This window comes from Equus caballus, chromosome 14 (genome assembly GCF_041296265.1).
Source record: "Equus caballus isolate H_3958 breed thoroughbred chromosome 14, TB-T2T, whole genome shotgun sequence".
Lineage (NCBI taxonomy): Eukaryota > Metazoa > Chordata > Mammalia > Perissodactyla > Equidae > Equus > Equus caballus.
The window spans coordinates 12,595,834-12,615,070 of NC_091697.1; the positions used below are offsets into that span (position 1 = coordinate 12,595,834).

The 19,237-nt window shown below is 54.1% G+C and overlaps 1 long non-coding RNA gene across 1 annotated transcript; it reads right to left on the bottom strand.

Moving 5' to 3' along the window:
- Positions 1 to 723: 723 nt before the first annotated feature.
- Positions 724 to 6,753, bottom strand: LOC138917396 (uncharacterized). The gene is made up of 2 exons (XR_011425293.1): positions 5,268 to 6,753; positions 724 to 1,965 (listed from the first exon to the last, which is right to left on the bottom strand). It is a non-coding gene; the product is annotated as an uncharacterized lncRNA (long non-coding RNA).
- Between the last annotated feature and the right edge of the window lie 12,484 nt (positions 6,754 to 19,237).

Here is a 19,237-nt window from a genome sequence, read left to right on the forward strand (position 1 = left end):
CCACCCACGTTCACAGCAGCATTATTCACAGTAGGCAAGAGGTGGAAGCAACTCAAACACGACAGGGACACGGATAAACAAAATGTGGCATACGCATGTCATAAAAAGTTATTCCTCCTTAAAAAGGAAGGGAAAGCTGACACACGCTCCAACATGGATGAACCTTGAGGACGTCATGCGGAGTGAAACAGCCAGACACAAAAGGACAAACTCTGCATGGTTCCACTCATATGAGGTATCTGACACAGAGCCATCAAATTCACGGAGATGGAAAGTGGAAGGGTGGCTGCCAGGGGCCAAGAGGAGGGGCATGGGGAGGAAGGTCCTGTGGACATGGACCATGGGCAGGCAGGACTCTTCCTTCTCGGGCCCACTAGGGGCTCCCTGTTCACCTCTGACCTAGACTGGATCCCCCTGGGCTTCTGGTCCCTGACTCCCAATACCATTTCCTGCTTGTTGTCTATCCAAGGGGAAAGCTGTGGGATGCAGCTTTTAGGGCCTCAGCCAGGTCTCCCTCCAGAAACCCAGTGCTCCCAACAATCTGTTCCAGAAAATATCACCAGAGACAACACTTTCCAACTCATCTTATGAGGCCAGCAGTACCCTAAAAGCAAAACTAGAGTTTAAAATTAGGGAAAACTTGAGAACAGCAAGTCTCAGAAATGAGCAGTTATCGTCTTCTACAAATATTAGAAAACTGAAGCCAACAATGTAAAACAATCATACACCAGGACAAAGAGGAAATTTATTCAGGTATGCAAGGTTGTATCAGCATTCCAAAATCAAATCAATGTGATCCACCCTGTCACAAGCTAAAGGAGAAATTTATACATATCTGTCAGTTGATATGGGGGGGCAAGTCATCAGATAGTACATATTAGATATGTCAGGTTCTTTTTCTATCAATTGCACCTCATTAAAGCTCTTACAAAAGTGAACATAGATATAGAATTTACACTTTCACAAACTTTTAGAAAATGGAACAGAGACCTAAATGTAATGCAAAACAATACAACTTCTAAAAAGATTATGCAACAAACTCTAAGTGGACTCGAATCTGGAATTATGTTATTAAGATACAAACTGAAAATGTAATCTATGAAAAAAAACTGATGTTAGACTTTATTTATTATTTTGGTAAGGAAGGTTGACCCTGAGCTAACATCTGTGCCGATTTTCCTCTATTTGGCCTGTGGGATGCTGTCATGGCATGGCTTGACAAGCTGTGTGTAGGTCTACACCCAGGATCCGAACCTGTGAACCCCAGGCTGCCGAAGTGGAGTGCGTGAACTTCACCACTGTGCCAGCGGGCCGGCCCCAAGTTAGACTTTATTAAATTAAAAACTCCTGCTTTGTGGAAGGCAAAATCGATGAGTCAAAGGACAAATTACAGACTGGCAGACGATATTCGCAAAACAGATATATGATAAAGAAAATATGTCCAAGATATATGTAAAGAATTCTTAAAAGTCAACCACAACAGGGGGCTGGCCCCGTGGCCGAGTGGTTAGGTCCGCGCGCTCTGCTGCAGGCGTCCCAGTGTTTCGTTGGTTCGAATCCTGGGTGCGGACATGGCACTGCTCATCAAGCCACGCTGAGGCAGCGTCCCACGTGCCACAACTAGAAGAACCCACAATGAGAAATATGCAACTATGTGCTGGGGGGCTTTGCGGAGAAAAAGGAAAAAATAAAATCTTCAAAAAAAAAAAGTCAACCACAACAAAAAAATAAACAACCTTATTGAAAAATGGGCAAAAGACCTGAATATATCCCTCACCAAAGAAGACATACAGATGGCAAACGAGCCTGAGGACAGACAACCACCACCACAGGTCATTCGGGAATTTCAAATAAAACCTCAATGAGACACTTCTACACACCTGTTAGAACTGATAAATGCAGGAAACTGACAATACCAACTGCACGTGAGGATGTGGGGCAAAGCAAACTCTCATTCATTGCGATCTGGAAAGCAAAATGGTACAGCCATATCAGAAGAAACTTGGCAGTTTCTTACAAAGATGAGCATAGTCTTACCACACAATCCAGCAACTGCATTCTTAGGTATTTACCCAAGTAATTTGGAAATAGGTTTACAAAACACCTGTGGGCTAATATAGATAGTAGCTTTATTTATACTTTCTAAGCACTGGAAATGACCAAGATGTTCTTCAATAGGTGAGTGGAGAAAGAACCGGGGTACGGCTATAAAATGGATTATTATTATTTAGTGATAAAAGGAAACAAAGCATTAAGTCACAAAAAGACATGAATGAATTTTAACGCTTATTTCTAAGTGAAAGAAGCGATCTGAAGAGGCTATTGTAGAACACCAATTTTATGTCATTCTAGAATGGCAAATGTATAGAGACAATAAAATGTCAGTAGTAGCACGGTCTTCATGGAAGAGGAAGGAGAGTCGAATGGATAAAGCACAAGGGATTTTTTAGTGCAGTGAAACTCTTCTGCATAATACTGTAAATATGGACAAAACCTTAGATAGTTATCAAAACTCTGAATTTTACAGCACAGAGAGTGAAACAATGTGTGCAAGCAAAAAGCCACGTATGTGTCCAAGAAAATTCCCGAAGTGAATGAAAACTGTGGAAAAAATCTAACTGTATTACAAATGTATGAAACAGTCTGAATGAAGGGAGTGGGTAAAAAGGTGCAGAAATATGTAATTTGGGAAGTGAGTCGAGTCTGTAAAACTGAAGATGAAAGAAACTGTGCAGACGCACTGTATTGTAGCTGATAAAGTTGTGACCCGGGGGGTATTGTTAACAATGCTGATACTTCTATCCATGTGGACTGAAAATGAGCAGATAAGTAAATGGACAGTGAACAGTGGGCACAAGGTTATTATTTGGAGTAGGAGTTTACAGATAAGCAAGGAGAAGAGGCTAGAATGATCCACGTGGTGATAGAGTTGGAGACATCAGTGTGAACTTACTTTAGCTGAACATAGACACAGAAGGCTGTGTATAGATAGATTTATAGGTGTTTGAATACACACAGGCTACTACACACAGATATATTTCCCTGCTATGTCCGCTGAAAGAACCTAATGCCCTGACAGCTGCAAACACACCTGGTACCCAGGTCTTAATTCTAATACCACAGTCCAACAAAAGGAAACAGGGTTTCCAATTCTAGGATTCGGGAAGGAAATGTAAGAAAATGAGACTAAAGTGTCATTCAACATAAGAAAGTCATGAAATGCTACTCAAAAAAAGCCAAGAATGCTGGGGGGACGCCAAAGGGACACATCGGCTAACTGAAGGAGCTCTCAATCGCCAAAGCTGGAACAACCTGAGCAACAAAATAAATAAAGTTGTTGGATTATAATCCGGAGAATGTATGAATATCAATACTGTACCAATGTAAATAACTGAATAATAAGGAAATGAAAAGACACAAATCTCCTGTGCGGGAGAATACCAATGATTCATTCGGACATTCTGCTCTAAAGGAGGTTGAGGCTAACTCTCCGCTTCTTAGGCGTGGGCTGCACAGACAAAAGTCCCTACAAAGGGCACGGTGTGGACAGAGGGGACAGAGTGCGCAGGGGAGACATCTGACAAACGCTGCCTCAGCCAGGTGACCAACATTAACATCAGTGGGGGGAAGTCACAGGGAGAGGATGGACCCTTGAAATGATGAGATGAAAATGGCAATTTACCTCTCTGATCTTCTTGCCCCAAATCCATAATCCCAATCTAATCATGAAAATAAAACAGACAAATTCTGTTGGAGAACATTTTACGAAACACCTGACCATTACTCCCTAAAACTACCAAGTTCTTCAAGAACAAGGAAAGCCCGAGAACCTGTCACAGCCAGGGGAGGCTAGGCAGAAAGGACTAAATGTAGTGTAGGATAACAGACAGGATGTGTTCATAAGAGTAGAAACTGCGAACGGAGCTGAGGGAAACTCTCTGTACTATCACAGCAAGTTTTTCTAACTGTACAACTGTTCAAAAAATAAAGTGAATTAAAAATCAGAGTACTAGCGAAATGCAAAATACCTGGAAACCATGAGTTCTGAACATGTCTCCAGACTCCATTATGTGCCCTGCACAAGCACTGTCACTACAGTCACATTCTTCATGAAACAGGATAATGATACCAAATTCATAGTTTCTGGGAGATTTAAATAATGAATATAACATTTCTGGCATTGTTTCTAGTAAAAATTCACTACTTAATGGAAAAATTAATCGGAATTTTGGGATACGTTATTTTTCACCCCTCAGAGACCCGCTCCTCTCCTTCCACTCCCAGGGTTCCCGTGCTGTTTCCGTCCCTCAGTCTCTCTTACACTTTGAAAGCAGCAACAGTCTGTTCCTCACATTGACCTGGGTGACTTTTCCACAGAGCAGACCTGATCACGGCTGTCCCCTCACATGAAACCTGCACTTACCATCCACTAATTTCAGAATCAAACCACAATCCTGTAGCCAAAATATAAGGCTCTTTCTTAACCTGACTGTGTTCTCTCTGACCAGGCTCATTTCCCACCCTCTGCTATGCAGGATTGGTCAGATAGGAATAATCTGCATCACAATTACAATGTCGTATTGCAATTTTATACACACACCTTCCAGTCTAATTACCCCCTAAATGTCCTCCTCTCCCGGCTCATCCTGGAGTGCTCCCACCTCTCGATCACCTGGGAGGATTCCAACACCTTGTTCAAGGCTGAGCGCAGTCACAAGCTTGTCTGTGAAGCTTTCACTAGACTCTCACTGAAGAGTCAACTTCTTTGGATAGACTTCACCAGAGTTCAATGTCACCTCTGGATATTACAGTTTTTTTACATCTCCCATCATGTTTAGCCAATGAGTGCCTTGTGAGAATAAACAGTGTCTTAGTCATTACTTAATATCCAGAATAAGATTTAGTGCCTACCATACATCAATTGCTGGGAAAAAAAAGATTTTTTTAATGACTGTAAAAACAAACTATTGAAGGAGGATAAACAGACATTCCCAAAATGGGAGACAAAGAATAAACCATGAAAGACGGAAATACTATTGAGGAATGAAGACCCCGTGATTAAGCACAGACACTGGAAAAGAGAGAACAGAGAAAGAAGTTTGATTCCTGAGTTTCCTTCCAGAATCAGTCTGTACCGGCAGGGCTTGGTGTCACTACATTCTCTCTAACTTATTTTCCCTAGTGATGCCCCCAAAGTAACTACCAATAAAAAGGCTCCCTCACACCATCACACGTCCCCTCAGCACTTGTGAAAATGCTGTGCTCACCTAGATGTCATCACAGAACAGCCTGAGAGCACCGATCCACCTTCCTCCGTGGACGAGTCATCGCGTTGGAAGTCACGCCTCTACAAAGGTCAGATGGCCCCTCCTGGGCCCTTTCTCACTTGCTGTCAGCGAGGTTCTACGCTTGACACAGCCCTGCATCATCTCATCAGCTTAACAACTGCTGCAGCACTGAACACAACAGCAAGCCGTTACCCTGTAAATATCCGTGCAGATTGTTCACGCAGATGCTAGCGCTGAAGTGACAGGAGTGCTTCACATGGTGACCTGTTATTAAGTCCAAAAGTTTGGTCACTGTGCCGACCCAGAATCTGAGCGGCACCGTCAGGAGGCAGAGAACACCACCTGCGGCCCCTTCTGCAGAGAAAGCCTTTAAGCGACCTCCCGAGACACCTTCCCTTCTCCAGGGAGCAGAGGAACATCGCCTTATCTACCCAGAAACTTAATGCCAATCACGACACGCCAGTTGCAACAGCATAAACACCAGCAGGACCCAATGGTGACAGGAAATACCTCTGCTTCCCTCTGCAACTGCTTTATGATCATAGACCAAATCCTTCCCCAAACCATCCTGCTCAGCATGGCCTCAAAAGCAAGTGGCTGTCGCTCTGAACTCCTACAAAGAAATGCTGCCCTGTGTTTCCTCCAACGCTTGCAAATTTCAGCCTCGACAGGCGATCCCAGTAAAACAGAGAACAAGAACAAGAACTCAGGAGGCTCTTCGACCGTCCCCCAACCCACCGCCCTCCCACAGCAAAGCAGGGCGTCCAGGTCGTTCCAGGACAGGGAGCTGTGGGGAGACGGGAGGCGTCCACACCAGGCGAGACACAACCAGGTGAGTCGCGGGGAGGCAGGTAGAGAAGCAGGCGGCCTCCCACTCCCTCCGCCCGGACTCAGCCGGCTGTCCCTCCCTCGAGCCCCTGAGAGCGGGGAGCTCAGCAGGCTGCCTCTCTGAGCCTCAGACAGCCGCCAGGACAGCCCCGCCATCGCTGGGGAGCGGGGACGGAGGGGACGGAGGGGACGGAGGCCCCGAGGAGCCCTGTGCAGCCCGCGAGCCCCGCGCCCCGGCCCTCGAGGACAGCGCCCCGCAAGCCTCAGCGGACACGGCGGGCCAAGGCCGCGCCGCCGCCCGGAAGGCTGTCCGGGACCCGTGCCCGGGCTCAGGGCGCGTCTCCCCTCGGAGCGGCCCTCCCGCCCCGCTGCGGCCCTGCCCGCCGTCCTCCGAGGGCCTCCTCGTCTCCGCGGAGCCCCGTCAAAGCGCTCCCGCCCGGGCTCCCCGCGGAAGCGACGCCCGGACCCCGGCGTCGCGGGCCAGGGCGGCACAGACCGTCCTCCGCCGGCCGAGCGCCCGACGCGGCGCGCGTTGGACCGGCCGCCCCCGCCCAGGAGGGACGAGGCCTGGACGGGACAGCCCCGCGCGCACTGGGCTGAGGGGAACCGGATCGTCGCGGACGCCCGCGAGGCCCCAGCTTGCCGGCTCTCCGCGTCAGGCACGCCCCTCACGCCGGTCTGAACCTGCAGCCCCTTTCACCGGCTCCACACGCTGGCACCGCCAAGCCTGACGCGGATGTCTGGGGCTTCCCCATTGGCTCAGGGGCGGGGGGCGGAGCGAGTGAGGAGGCGTGGCGAGCGGGGAGGCGCGGAGACAGAGGAGCCGGGGCTGCAGCCTGCAGCCTCACTGGGGAAGGCCAGAGAGCGTAAGTCTGAGTGACAGGCAGAGCGGGGAGGCGGGGCGAGGGGGGCGTGGCGAGCAGGGGGCGTGGCCACAGAGGGGCGGGGCAGTCGAGCCGCCCTGAGTGGGGAGACGGCAGGAGCGCGAGGAGCAGTGTGAGCGGAGAGGCTGTGCCAGCTCGGGAGCAGAGCGTGTGAGGAGGCGTGGCCAACAGGACGGCCCCCGTGGGGGCGGAGCCCAGGCTGGCCAACTGCCTGCTCACAAACGCCTGGAGCCGCGCCCCTCCTGCCCGCTGCCTGCTGGGAAATGGAGTCTTTTTTTACTGGAAACAGAGAAGCTGCGCGTCTCTGCCCCTTGGCCTTTGGGAAATGTGGTCCACAGTCGGACCTTCGGATCAGATGCCACAGCCCTCCATGCCAGAAAATCCCAAATGAACGTGTTAGGTCATTGATAACTCTATGTTTAATTTTTTCTAAACAAAATTCACCTTGAGGTGGAAAGTGGCTCCACGAAGTTGAGTTTCGTCACCCAAAATAACTGCAATATTTTCCGTATTCTGCCTGCAGGAACCAAAACACACTTGTTTGGGTAGGTTTCCCAGGTTTTCCCTGTAAATCGAGATGAGGCAGTAGGTACAGTCCCGGACAAAGACAGAAGAAAAGAGACAAATCCATTTCCGGCATCCATGGCCTCTGACTCTGTCTTGACCCTGAAACAGAGGTTTTCAGCATATTGCTACTTAGGAAGACAGAGGCTCAACACAGGAATGTGAACAGCAACAACCAGAGAAAGCTTTGTGTGCTCGCCCCTGAGGGCTTCCTCAGGGGCCCCATCTGTTCTTAGATTTTCCTAGGTAGGAGCCATCCTTCTTTGTCTCTTTGTATGCTCTGGGGCTTTTGGCAGAAAACTTACCATTTGGAATATTATGACGTGACAACTAGGGAAATCAGGTTCTCCCCCTCCCCAGCGTTTCTGGGGGATGCTGACTGCAATCGATGGTGATAGTTTCTTTAGGAGATATTCTGATCCAACCCTGAAAGTTCTGTAGTGTTTGTCATGTGTGGCCACTGAACACTTGGATCTGTTAGCCTAAGGATCTTCTAGAGATCCTGAGTTCAGTGGGTCTTAGGATGTCCTCCTGGGGAAACAGGGCGAGGGAACACTGTATGTGACAGGGAGAGCGACTGTCTGCTTTGGTGTAGAGAAAGAGCGTGGCAGACTGCATCCAGTTCTCCTTTCATTCTGGCACACAGAAGACTAGGTTTCCTAGCCCTCTTGGTTTTCGAATGGACGTGTGGCTACTTCTGCCCAAGGCATCACTTTTAGGCCAAAGGAGAAAGGAGGGTGTGTAAGGCCCCAGGTGCTCTTTGTGTCCTTCAGTGGCAATGGAAGAAGGCGTGAGTTTCAGATGGTGTAGCAACAAGGTCATAGGGTCTCCATCAGCCTTGCCCAACGAGACTTGGGAAGCAGGGTTCCCTTCACCCCGGCGACCAATATTTGATGTAAATCTGAGGAGAAATACATCTTGAGTCATGGATTTCTTAATCATTGCATTTAATTTCTTACCAGAGCATTACCTAAGGTTGTCCTGAAGATTACGATGACCTACCCTCTCAGATTGTCTAAAGGGTGATTCTCCCAAAGCAGAATTTCCCGAATCTCATATTGCTATGGTCAGAAGTCGTGTCTGCTGACGGCTGCTTGTCACATATCAGGGCCCTGCCAAGAGACTCTAAGTCTGATGGGGAGTATTGCATGTGGAAAGTGTATGGAAGTGTTCTGGAGAGATATCCCTATGGGAAGGTAGCAAAGCAGAGATGGTCGCAGGAGAAGCTGAAGCCCAAGCCTGCTGCCACTGGGTCTCAGCCAACCCTCAGGGATCTCTGGAGCTGGGACGGCCCTTTGGTGTTGTCCCAAATTGAGACAAGGGGACCAGGCTTCTTACTCTCTTATCTGCCAGACATGGGCCCCTGGCTGTCCCTGGAGAGGGCTGCATCCTCTGGTTAGGCGCTTCCCTATGCTGTGGGAATGTCCTGTGAGGGAAAGAGCTGTGAGCTGTCCTCAGCCAATATTCCCAGGAGCTGTGGGGTGGATGCCTTGGCCTTGAGCATGAGTCTGGGCTGAGTCTCAATGTTTCAACGGCACTTCTCCTTCACCGTGGTCTTCCTTCCCAACCCAGTTAACAAACTCCCCATGGGAGGATGTCCCTGGGAGGACTTATGTAGAGCTCTGCCTTTCCCTGTGATTGGCTGAGAGAAAGGCATGGGGGAAGACCAGAATCTCTCTCTCCAGCATTCAGACCCTCTTACCTGGGGGCTTCTGGAGAGCTCCAGAAGGGTTCCGACCTCGGCTGACACTGCTGAAGTTGTTCCTGTAACAGTGGCCACGGATTTGCTGTAGTCCGGCGCTTGTAGTTAGGGAGAGTCCGATTCCCTCCACAGAGCCAGAACAGTGTGCTCTCCAAGGTCTTGGCATCACAGGGACAGGCCTGGTAGACATCGAAACCCAGGGGCAGGTTGGCGAGTCGAGGGGCGTTCTCGTTGGTCTCCTCAAGGGTGAAAGAAAGGCCAGTCTATGCTGGTAATTCTTCCAGACACACCTAAGCCAGGGGGCAGCATTCAGGAGAATGGTCGAGTCATGCCATTCAGGGACAAATCCTAAGCCAAGCCTAGAGAAAGGCAGGGTTCTGGACTCAGGTTACCCATCCAGAGATGCTCCTGTTTTGGCAGATAGAGGGGGTGTGAACATGGTTCCCAGGGCTCTAGAACCCCCTGGCATGGCTCTCTCACTGTGATGAGGCAAATCATGTCCAAATCAGCAAGACGGGTGTTCAGGGCACTGTGAGTGGGGGGAGACGGCATTAGGCTGGATGGTATGGCTGTCAACTGGACAGATTTTTTGTTAGCTCCCATAAATGGAAGATGCATCTGTGCATGGACCACACAGCAAGAAGTTCTCGAGGTCTGTGAGTGAGGAGTACAAACGCCGTCTCATCGACCACTTTGGAAAGACTGAGTTGAATCCCAAAGTGGCCTTGTTTTCGCTTGCACTGGAAGCCAAGATGCAAGCATCCGTCCTTAGACCTGGAATAGTTTAAATGGCACCCAGCTTACCAGTTCCTCAAACATTTTGAGCATTTCCTGCCAACACCATATTCACCTGAGGCATTTCAAGGGACTCACATTGTTACTTTCTCTTCCCCTAAGTCAGCTCCTAGGAAGCCAGTTTTGGTAACTTCTGTGTGCCTTGAACAAGAAACATTTCATCCAGATTTGCTAATTTCTTTCCTCGTGGACTTCCACAACCTACTTCCAATTTGGAAACCCAAAGATGGGATGAATGGTGCCTCCTGTGTCCACAGCTGTACTCCCACAACAAACTAAATATTGCTACCTGCCGGGTCGGCTCTCAGGAGCACCCCAGTCCCGGAGGAGACTCTCTTGGGACACCCATGCCTTCATCCCAGCCCTGGGCTAGCCCTGGGACCTGCCACGACTCTTTCTCCTCCGAGGGACAGCACAGCCTTCCCCACCTTCCTCTGGCAAGTCTCTTTGCTGGGTGGCTGTGCCGCATCAGCAAAGACCTGGGCTGCCGGGGACCAGGATTGATCCTCAGCTTCCCGCTGTGCTGAGATGGCCTCCCTGGCAGAGCCCAGCCTGCCTGTGTCTGAGTGACACTTGCAGCCACCAGGAAGGAGGGGATAACTCAGAAGTGCCAAGCGCTTCACCCTGCCCTTGTCTTTCAGGCTCTTTCCAAGGGACGACATTGCAAAGGGTGGGTGGTCACGCTTTCGCTCCTGCTTCTGGACCCGGTGCTCCTGTTGAGCTCAGAGCAGTGTCTGTTTAGCACCCAGATGGGAAGCATTTCAGCATTTCCCTTGGTAAGGCTGTGTCCACGCACATCCACAGATCATCAGGTTGCTGACATTCCCCGCAAGACCCCCAACTCACACCCTTCTTAGGCCTCCTCTTTCAAAGCTCCCAACAGGAAAGGCACATATCCCCATGACAGAACCACAGCACAAGACTGTGGAAAAGAACACAGCCAGCCGAGGGGCTGCACACTTGCTGGGCTCAGGCACAGCAACGACTTTAGGAAAATCACTAAAAATACTCCAGATTGTGTAAATTTGGGACTGTCCGACACCACGGGCCTGGGAAGCACACAGGCCCAGAAGTCACCCTCGGCAGCAGGGAGACTGTAGGGTCATTCCTGGTCACGATGATGATGAGAAAGGCTGGGGGCATCTAGGGAATTTCTGCCCCAAGATACAACTGTATGCAAAAGTGCAGAGATGCTGAAAATCCTACCTCACAGGGAGCACTAGGTTTATGGAGGGAGACCTGGCTGAGGCCCTAAAAGCTGCATCCCACAGCTTTCCCCTTGGATAGGCAACAAGCAGGAAATGGTATTCGGAGTCAGGGACCAGAAGCCCAGGGGGATCCAGTCTAGGTCAGAGGTGAACAGGGAGCCCCTAGTGGGCCCGAGAAGGAAGAGTCCTGCCTGCCCATGGTCCATGTCCACAGGACCTTCCTCTGGCCTCGTCCTCTCTATGTGCACGTTTTGAGCTTTTGACGGTATTTTCCCCACTTAGAGCTGAAGCCATTGCGGAGACTGAATCAGAAAACAAGGTCCTAATCTGTGTGCAAGAGAAACTGGGAAAATGTTCCCTCTTCCAGCAGAGTGTCGAAAGGCAGCCACTGTCCTGGGCAGGACGTGTGTTAGGGACAGGCACGTGCTAGTTTGACAGACACACCCAGCTTAGTGGTTGTGGCTCTGCCTGAGAAAACGCCTCCAACCGCTTAGTCCCAAGAGGTCGGAGGGGCCATCTCTGCTCCTGGACAGGGTGAACCACACTGCAATGATCCTGTCCTCGGCGGGAGGGGCACTTGGGCACGTCCTTCAGTAGCCAGGGAGGGGACTGGCACTTCTCCCTTCTCCACATAAACTGAGCCGCTCACTCTGGGAGATTTCTAAATTCAAGGAGGAATGTGAGTTTCTGGATCTGGTTTCCATGAGTGCTGCGAGCGAAAGACTCACACCTCCACTCCCAGGATTAGAAAGAAGCAACAATTTAATATAATACTCAAACGGAGCATTTACCATTGACAGCAAAATATGGCCCTGCCAAATAGGGAAATAGGTGCTGGGCAAAAGGGGGGAGGGGGAAGAGGGGTTGGTGCCTTCCCTCGTGGCCAACAGGGGACCCCAAGAAACGGATCACAAAGTTCTCCTCATCAGAATCAGGGGAGGTGGCCCTGTGCACCCTGAGTGTCAATGCTGTGTCCCCGCTGTAGCTCAGCTGGTCTCAGGAGGGTCATCGACCACCACCACTGGGCCCTTGGTTGGGGGTCTGGTGTCTGGAGAAAGAGAGGCATTTCCTGAGCGGCCTGCCCTGGAACCACAGTGCACACCCCATCCCGGCCCCCACTGCGCTCTGTGCTCAGTCAGCCAAGAGAACCCCATCCGATTTAGCGTCACCCACTTCACAGAGGAGGAAACCAGTCCCAGAAACGTGAGTGCAACCGCCCAGGACGGGACTGCTCAGCAGTGGAGCTGGAACCCAGGGCCAGCTGTCTGCCTCCCCAGGCCCACGCTCAGCCTGAATGTTTCCTGAGCCCATGGTTTCAGCCACTGCCGGTCTGGACACTCACTCTGGCCTGAGCGGTTCTTCTTGCCTTTGAAGAAGAGTCGAATCTTTCTGACCCAGTGGTATCGGGGCTCCAGCTGGCAGGACAGGCTGTAGCTACAGGACAGAGCGGAGCTGGGAGCTCTCAGGAGCCACACATCACATGTGCGTCCTGGAGCCTGCCAGCAGCTGGGGTGGAAGGGCCCCAGGGGTCGCCATGCAATCAGATCAGGGGCTGACCATGGAGCAACGGCCATGGGCTCTGGAGCTGGTCAGCAGAGAGAGGCTGCCCTGCCCTCCCCCAACTCCTGACCCGACTCACCTCTCCTCCTTGCTCAGGGGCTCCACGGCCTGGAACCAGGCCCCAAAGTGCTCGTCGGGCTGCACAGTGTACAGATTTGCAGCCTCCTGGAGCAGCTCGATCTCCTCCATCAGTTTGAATTGCTAGGACAGAGCAAGCACAGGATGCCCACAGGGCCTGAGTGGGGGACCCTGCAGGGCTCGTGGAGGGGGTGAGGAAGGGGGCAAGGGGCCAGTCTGGGGCCTTTGCCCACTTGGGAACCCTCCCTCCCTGCGATTCCAGTCAGGGCTTGCCTGCTGTCACACTTGGCCCAAAATAGCTCCTCCTCCAGGAAGGAGTCTTTGATGCCAGCCCTTCCCCCACCCACCAATGCCATAGGATCCCTAGCTCTGTATATCGAACTGTGCAAATAAATGTTCCACCCTGGGGATTGGGTCAGAGGGGGTCCTGCCCACTGCGGGGGGGTCTCTGATTTCCAACCCCCACCCTCCCCACCGGGAGGCCGCAGCCGCTTACCTCATTCCATTTCCGACAGTTGAGCACATTGCCCTGGAAAGCAGACAGCCGCAGTCCATCAGAAACAGCCCCCTGGGGCCAGCACTAGCCCCCGTCCACACCTCTTGCAATGTTGCACTACTGCCAGTGGGCAGGCCCATCCAGAGCCCGGACTTGGACCTGGGCCAGTCTCTGGGCTCCAGAGCAGGGGGCGCAGAGCAACTGAGGCAACAGACCTTGTGACCCAACCCTCTCTGATGACACGTGGGGAGACTCAGGCCTCAGGCAGGAAGGGACAGCTCAGCCTCTGATGTGCTTCCTGACTGGGAGGGGCCCGACTTCTCTTGCCTCACTGGCAGGGCCAGAGGGAGAGGCTGAGTCCAGCTCAGACACCACCTCCTGCGGCCACACAGTCAGGCAGCTCTGAGCCTCAGCAGCCCAGGGAACCTGGACGGTGGCTTATGCAGAGCCTGCATCACCCACTGGGGAGATGGGCCTGACACCCCAACTCCCACACGAGGCTGGAGGCCCTGCTGAGAGGACCTTTGCCAAATGCAGAGAGCTCAGGGCTCAGGACAGGACTCTCTCCTCCCCACCCTCAGGAGCCTGAGCCCCCGGACCCACCTCCGGGCTCACTCACCTCCACATAATCCTCCATCGTAGAGTCCAGCAGCTCCAGGGAATGGAAGAATGTCACCAGGGAGGGGACGACACCCTGTGCCGCCATCGGGATGGGCATGGCGATGAGCTCCCGCTCTCAGGTGCCCCCATGAACCTTCCCCTGAAACCCCTCAGCCCAGCCTCCTGCCCACCCCACGCTCCCACACAGAGCAGCCTAGGATCCTCGGGACACCCCAACACACACAATTCCCTCCCCCGCTCCCCTCCAGGAACACCAAACTCCGTCAGTCAAGTCCCAGGGCTGGCTGTTGGCCCCTCCCAGGGGCAGTGGCCCCTGCCCTTCCCCACCCCAAATCTGCCCTGCTGCCAGCCCTTCCAGGCCTCCTCCCGCTCACTGCCACTGCAGGCCCGTCATGCTTGGCAGCCACAGCAGATTCGCCTGAGGAGGAAGGCCCCTCTCCTGAGGGAGGTCTCCAGCTGGGAGGGGGAGCCCCCTCTCCTCTGACTCCTAGGCCCCTCCCCCACAGTCACCCTCACCTGCTGCCGCTGCCTCTCCTGGGCTCCCTGGCGGGCCCTCTCTGCAGTCTTTAACACGGAGGTCGCCTCCTGTCGGGGCCGAGGACAGGGTCAGTGCGCCCATACTCCCCTCCGCATGTCCCCCAAGGCCCCTGATCTCAGACCCTGGCCATCGGCTCCAGTCCCCTGCTGCCTCTGCTGCTCCCACCTCCAGGGTGCTCTGATTCTAGACCAGTCCCAGCTCCAGGACTCAGTCCTGTGTGACCTTGGGCCTGCCCAGGCCTCCCTGGCCCTCTTTCCTCAGCTGAAAAGTGTGAGGAGAACGTCACCTGCTTCCAGGAGTCTCCTGAGGACACAGAGTCATCCGCGTGTCATCACTGCTCTCCCCTCACCTCTCGAGGAGGAGCCGGCACAAATCTCCTCACATTCCTGTCCTCCCTTGGATGGTAGCACCCCGCTGGGAGGCCTGCACCGCTGATCATTTCCCTCCACTTCCCAGAGGAGGAGACGGAGGCCCCCAGAGGGGCAGTGACTGGCTCAAAGACCCACTGGGAGAGGCTGCTCCCCGTGCCAGCTACAGGCCCTGTCCCCGCTGCCTTCACCCCAGCCCTGGCTCCAAACCTGACCAAGGCCCCGACCTCCGGACTCCAGGGGTGCGTCCAGACCCCAGCTGAACAGACAGGGAGGGGGAGGGCAGGGAGTCTTGGGGGACCTGGCCGAGTGGCCCCGGCCTGCCCCACCCTCACCGGGCTCTCTGACCCCCAGCCTGGGCCGAGCCTTGCCATAGCCTCACCTCCTAGGATCCCCTCGGGATGCTCCCCTCCCCTCTCCTTCTGGCCTCCTTCCAGATCTCCAGCCTCCAGGTTACCTGCACCAGCAGCTCCCTGCTCACGCGTTTCTCTCTCCTGACCCACTTCTTCCAGGTTCGAGAACTCTCCCTGCGGGGTGGGGAAAGAAAGAAAGAAAGAAAGCAAGAAAAACTGTGGGATGCTTGAAGGCAAATCCCATTTATTTGAGAACCCAGCAGATCCAAACCGCCTGGGGCCTGGATGAGGGATTTCACTGGGGTGCTCTGAGCTCTAAGGTCCCCATGGGACTGCGGAGGGGCCTCCCCTCTTGTCCTCGGGGCCTCCATTCCCAGATGTCCCAAACAGATCTCTTTGGAACAGTGTTGGTTTCAGCTGCATAGAGGCTTCTGTTGCTGCAAAGGAAACACTTGACAATCTCCACCTGGGCTCAAGCCAGGATCTGGTCTGGAAGGAAATGAATCCCTGGGACAGAACTGCTGGCCTAAGGGCGCTGAGAGACTCAGAGACCCAGCACCCAGCTCAGTTCCTGTGCCCGGCGTTCGCTGTCTTCCAGGTGGCCTCAGCTGACTTTGGGGGACATGCCGGCCCAAATCAGGCTGCCTGGGCCACCTCACCCTCATGGTGCTTGGCTGGAGAGCAGACTACCCACCTGGAAACTTGTCCCCAGGTGTCTTGGAGACGGGCAATGGCAGGGCTCTGCAGGGCAGAAAGGATTGTGTGGAGGGAACAGAAGTTCCCGAGCCCTCGGCACTCCTGGGGAAGGGAAGAGATGGAGCCGTGATGGGGAGCTGAAGTTCTGCTGCCTCTGGTTTCTGTCCCCTCACGGACTTCCCCTGTCCTGGAGGAGACAGATGCCCAGGGAAGCCAGGGAGGGCACACCTGCCACCCGACGAGTAACACTGCCAGGCACAAGGATTTGTAGCTCAACACAAGGAAGGAAGTGAGCTTGTCCCCACTGGGACCTCAAGTCAAGGTCAATGTGGCCCTGGCATGAGGGTCAAGGGACAGTCCAGGGACTAAGACCCCAGACTTCAATCCTGAGGGCTGAGAAACAAGAGGCAATTCCCACGCATCCAGACAGGGCGTGCCAAGGCTTACCTCAGCCACCCTGATCCACAGCTCAACCACCCTGGCCCTGTCCTGCGCTGTCATGCTGGGGTCCCCAAGGCAGGTGACGAGGATGCAATTGGCCACGGTGTTGTCGTGCATCACACTGTCACGGACGGTGGGTGCCAGGTACTCTCGTTCCCTGTTGTCACGCTCGGACCAGATGGAGCCGAGGCAGTGGGCGGGCACCAACGTCTTGAACAGCTCCTGCAGAAGATTCGGAGTGTCACCCGGTCCTGCCGCACCCCAGCTCGGCGTCCACAGTCCCCCATAGGCCCAGGCAGGGTGAGATCAGAACTGGAGCTCAGGAAGCAGAGCATGTGGCCTGAGGCTTGTGGGAGTCCCTGGGTTTTGTCTGTGTCCACTGAATGCACCCAGTCCAGGATGACCCCGGACACAGTACTGTGGGGAAGGGAGGGGACATTTGCTCCCAGCCCCGTCTCACTTCCTCCAAGCTCCAGAAGGCAGCCCACACATGCCCACCAGAAGGGCCATCATGCACCCATCCCAGTGCCCCTCGGGTCCCACACCCCATTCCCATGCACATTCCCCCGAGGCAGGGACAACCCCCAGCTTTGTTTGACTGTCTCCACTGGAGTCAATACACATCACCTTCCTGCTAAGTGCTGAGGCTGTCTGGGCCACCTGCGCAGATGGGGGATCCACCCAAGGACCTGGCAGCACTTCAGTGAGTGCCCATCCCCCACCAAAGGGCCAGACTCTGCCCACCTTCCACTCTCTCCCACCTCATTCATCGGCACAGCCACCCTGTACAGCAGGTGCTCTGACTGTCCGTCTCTACTGTCCCCTGTTCGCTAGGGGACAGCGAAGGCTTGGGAGAAAGAAAGCTGCCCAGGTCACAGTGTTGATAAGAGAGGGAGCAGGGATTTGGACCCAGATCATCGGAATCCCGAGCAGGGAATGGCAGGTGTGGGGTGGCTCATGGCACCAGGAAGGCAGGGGCCACCCGCCCCGCGAGCTCCTCTGCTCACCGCAGCCATCCTCGTCATCTGCTCTGCCACCAGCTGGGGAGGGAAGTCCAAGATGTTCAGCTTCTCCTCCCGCAGCTGGTCCTCGGTGGTCACGGCCCAGGGGCAGTTGGGCTCTGGGGCTGCCTCTAATGGTGGCCCTTGCTCTGGTCCTGGAGTGGCCGACTCAGGGGCTGCTGGCTCCAGCTCTACCACACGTGGTGAGACTGGAGGTGCAGCTGGCTCCAGCCCGGGGGCTGGCACTGGCTCTGGCTCTGGAAGTGGCAGGAGCTTTGGAGCTGGCTCTAGAGCAGGATAAAGAGAAAGTTTCACCCACACACCTGACAGTTTCTGTGCCTTTCCAAAGATAGGAAGGGCTCCACTGCCTCTAAGGGAACGCTAGCCTATGAACCTCAACACAGACAGTCTTCCCAGACTCCAGTCCCCTCACCTTTCCGTTCGGCCTCAATGGCCTTGAGATGCTCCAGGTGGCCTGGCAGAAGGTAGGCATGGCCCTCCACATGGGAGCCACCAAAGCTGACGTGCAGAGTGGCCAGCTGCAGGGTCCAAGCGGGAAACCGCAGGGGCTCCCTGCAATCCTGCCCTTGGCCCAGCCAGGTTCCCAGCAGGAAATAGATAGCACTGCGGGGAGGCAGATGGGCCAGAGAGTCAGTGGCCTGGCCTTTCCTTAAACACCGCCCTCCCAAGGCACTCTTGTTAGCATCTGCGCCCCTTTGCCAGACCCTCCCCCTCCAGAGGAGGGCCCCATCCCAGCCCTGAGCCCTGGCTGGCTGTCCTGGCTGTGGCAGGCCTGCTCATCCAGCAGGCTGAACACAGAGTCTGTGAGAGTCTCTTGTTCCCACCGATACTCTCCTCCCCAAGGGTCTGGACACAGCCCACCCAAGCCCTGCATGAATGTGGGCCACTGGAATGAAGACTCCAGCAGATTTGGGAGCAGCTTGCTCACACACCTCCTACTATGGACCTGGCGGTGGTGCTCACAAGGGGTGGATGTGGAGAAAGGGAGGCAGGAGGGGCTGGGACTCTGCTGGGAGTGGGTCTCTAGGGGACAACGCAGCCCAGTCTCCTTTCCAATTCTCAAGGGGCCTGGGACCCATGCACAGCTGTCTTTGAGTCCAGTCCTGCCGGAGTGGAAGCCACCAGAACTCAGCCCTCCCATGGGAATCACAAGATGGGTGAGATGCAGTGTTCTCCCAGGCCTGACCCGGCCACAGCCTCCATCCTCTCCCCACACCCTGTTTGCAAGAGACAGGAGGCCGTCCTTCTCGACCCAAAGACCACTCACTTTGGGAGGTGGTCCTGTCCTCCAGCATCCCGCACGCAATGGGCCAAGCTGCCTCCATGTGTCCCAAAGGGGATGAGGGCATCGCCCGGGATGGAGGGTAGATGGGACCTGTGAATGATGTCAAGTGTGACTGTCTGACTCTCAGATTAGAGGGGAGGGCCAGGGAGGCTGTCTGCTTCAGTCACTGAGTGACACTTAGTGTGTCCAGAAGTCCTGCTCAGAGTAGGTCCTTCATAGACATTGTTGAATGACCTCCAAGCAGAACCACCCTGGGTGTCTGAGTGGGCCTGTGGCCCCTCTGTGGCCCTAGAGATCCCTAAGTGGCTACACCAAGGACAAGCACCAGGGCCAGCTGGATGGCATCTCAAACTCCTTGACAGGGTGCTCTCCAGGTGCTTTTCCAAACTCAAAAAGCCACAAGCCAGTGAAGGGAGAGGAAGACTACTTTCCGTGGGGGACAGAGAAATAATCACCACCAGCAACCACAGCATGGCCCACCACCCTCTCTGCAGAGCCGGGCACCAGGGC